This window comes from Austrofundulus limnaeus, unplaced genomic scaffold (genome assembly GCF_001266775.1).
Source record: "Austrofundulus limnaeus strain Quisiro unplaced genomic scaffold, Austrofundulus_limnaeus-1.0 Scaffold334, whole genome shotgun sequence".
NCBI lineage: Eukaryota > Metazoa > Chordata > Actinopteri > Cyprinodontiformes > Rivulidae > Austrofundulus > Austrofundulus limnaeus.
In genome coordinates, this window is record NW_013952736.1 from 462,625 (window position 1) to 465,874 (window position 3,250).

Sequence of the window (3,250 nt, forward strand, 5' to 3'; positions counted from 1 at the left end):
GCTCAAAAACTATTAAACATAGAAGCTTCAGATTTTATTTGGTTGTTTAGCTCTGATGAGGGGCTATCCATCAGGTCAACCAATGGGCACCCACTCCAGAAAAAAGAACCCCCCACCCAAACCACTACAATTTTGGGATGCACCTATTAGCATGACATTTATTAGGAATAAAGACTTCTGAGTTCTGGTGCATTTGTGCATGTGGGGGTCATTATGTTACCGCTATGCAGTTTCTAGTTTATTTTTTTAAATTATTTTTGGTCAACGGTAGCACTAAAACGGCTGCACCGATCAACATGAAATTTGGCAGGACTGTAGATGAGTCTGACCTACACTGCGCCAGCTAATGGTTTTACGAACTGTAGATGAGTCTGACCTACACTGCGCCAGCTAATGGTTTTACGAACTGTAGATGAGTCTGACCTACACTGCGCCAGCNCTAATGGTTTTACGAACTGTAGATGAGTCTGACCTACACTGCGCCAGCTAATGGTTTTACGAACTGTAGATGAGTCTGACCTACACTGCGCCAGCCAACGGTTTTACGATAGACCTCATATTTGAGGAGTGGGCCCCATCCAAAGACAGGGTGTCTGGACATGCAAAAATGCTTATAACTCACAAACTGTTCAACATAGGAGCTTCAGATTTATTTTGTTGTTTAGCTCTGATGAAGCTCTATCCATCAGGCCCACCAATCAATGCCCCCACCCCCCGGACCCTCAGTTTTTCTGAAAAAGGGGTATCTGGACATACAAAAATGATTATAGCTCAAAAACTATTAAACACATGACCCTCTATGAACTTCAAGACACTAACAACCTGTTGTTTAGCTGATGGTCCTGTTTTGCATGTGACCAACTTGTTTGTCCACCATGTGGAGGCAGTGCTTATAAGGCTGAGTTCACCTGAAATTCATCAGACTTGAAGAAGTCTCTTGGAGGAGAGACAAAACGTTTCATTAAAGAACCCATTCAGAGTACCTACTTGTTTTGTCTTTTTGATTTGTTTGAAGTTGATTTTTTTAATAAGAGGGAGAAATAAAATTGCGTCTTCTTTCTGCACCCTTTTAATTCAATATTGATTTACTTTGTTTTCTGTTTTTGTTTGTTTTCCTAATGGTTCATTGTTGATTTTAGAGTAAAATTAATAAACTAAACAATTTTTTTATCTTACAACTAGACTTGAAAGAAATCTTTGTCAATTAGTTTTCTTTTTTTTCAGCTCTGATTTCTGCTGGCTGCTGTACTGGTTCCTGTCGAAGTGTAAAGCTTTGGGACAGGTGAGCAACTAACGTAGGCACACGTAATGGATATGATGAAAAAGGTAAAAAAAATGGTTAACTGTCAGTAAATAGTTCATCTGTTTCATTTAAAACACTGTGTGTAAAGACACTGAATTATACCTGAAACAACTGAACAAATAAATAAGGTAACTTTGTATTCATATTGGCAGTAAGGACACTTGGTTACCAAATAAATGTTGCTTCAATATATACCTTTGCAAAAACATAATTAGACTACCTAATTTTCCCTGGTTTCCTCCCCTCTTATCGATTACACATTTAGCTGCATGTCATCATTGAAATGCTGCCTAGTTGGTGCCCAGAAACCAACATGGAATGCATAAATAATTAGAGGACATTCTGCGAAAAAAAAAAACAAGCTAAACTTCTCCTCAGCATTTTTATCAAGGTGGCATTTATGAAAATGATGTGTTTCTATGTGAATGTACACATGTGAGGTCAATTTGTGCTCTAATATACTGTACCAGCAGAGTAATGGCACTGGGTTCACATTTAATGATAAAGTAGGTGTTGAAAGGTAAATAATTCGGCAAGGGAAAACACATCCTAGCTTTCTGCTGAGTAAACACAAACACACACACACATGCTGTACACACCAAATGTAAACGCAATTTATTTTCTCCTTGTCTTTCAGCTTTGACACCTCCTAACCTGAACACGCCTCTTGATCTGCTGTGACAGACCGACAGACAGAAATGACGGATGAAATCCCGAGGATCAAAATGAACCAGTGAAAGACAAGAGAGCAGACAAACGAACCAAGCAATGAGGAGGCAAACCACACGAAACACCCATTCTGCCCTGTTTGCTGCTGCTGCTAACTTCTGCTATGCATTTCCACTAGAAAAGATTGAATGTCAGTTTGGAAGGGTGACGGCTCATCCTTCCATTACCAAAATGAAGAGGGGAACCTAAACTCTTATGTTGCCAGTAATATCTTCCTACCTCTTTAAAAAGACAGAGCCCCTGTGGATCGATACGAGGAGCACCTTGACATACTAGCTAGGTACAGTCAAATCAGAGAATATTTTGAAAAGGAACAATAGCCCAACCTCTAATTACGGTTTCAGACAAAACTTACCCGGGAAGCACAAAGTTATATTATTTACATATTATCATTTCTCCAAATTGAGGTCGTTCAAAGAGTTGTGCACAACTGGTAAGATATTAATTGTTCGTGACCATTCCACAGAGCTTCACCTCCACAGAGCTGACTTATATTAAAGCGGTCCACTTGAGGCTGATTTATTCAGGTCGCATGTTGATGCCAGATCTGAACATCGAGCATTGTTCCATGTATTTAGTAAAAAGACTCCTTAACCATCATCACTGCTTGCCTGTTTTTATATTCAGTCATCTTCCATTAGTGGTGTTGAGGCCAAGTTGCAGATGTAACTGACATATCGTGATTATCAGTGGTATTGTCATTGTGGAGACCGCTGGAAACAAAATGTCTGTCATTGTTATGGTAACATGTTTACCTGTGATGACCAACTCTCTTTGTTTTGTAATTTTATATCCTGTTTGCCTTACAGACAACTAAAGAGATCTTCCACAGGAGTGAAGTAAAGACCTCACAGGCATCCCCAGTCATTAGTCATTTGAGTTTACCAGGTCCCACCACAGGATACAACTCAGCATCAAGTGATTATTTGACAGCTCTGCCCCTCCTTTTACATGAGTGTCCAAGACACTGGTCCTCAGGTTCAACAATACAATTATAAAATCAGTCACTGCTCTGACCCCATGTGACATGGTACCAGTTAGACCTAAAGGTCAAATGAATGGGGAAACGTGCATTTGGCATTTGTAGGTTGTTTATTCCACCTCGAGGTGACCACTACACATTCATATAATGTTTCTTTTAAATTTAAAGTATTCACAACTGTAATAAAAAACCCCATTAAAAACTATGACCTGAGGTGGCACGGTAGTCTGTTTCGT

At 39.5% G+C, this 3,250-nt stretch overlaps 1 protein-coding gene across 1 annotated transcript in view; it reads left to right on the forward strand.

The window, feature by feature from the left end:
• Window positions 1-1,969, forward strand: part of LOC106527607 (coiled-coil domain-containing protein 85A) — a gene marked incomplete at its 5' end in the record, with an annotated part of 49,109 nt that extends 47,140 nt beyond the window's left edge. The window contains 2 exon segments of the mRNA XM_014022535.1: window positions 1,225-1,282; window positions 1,941-1,969.
• Between the last annotated feature and the right edge of the window lie 1,281 nt (window positions 1,970-3,250).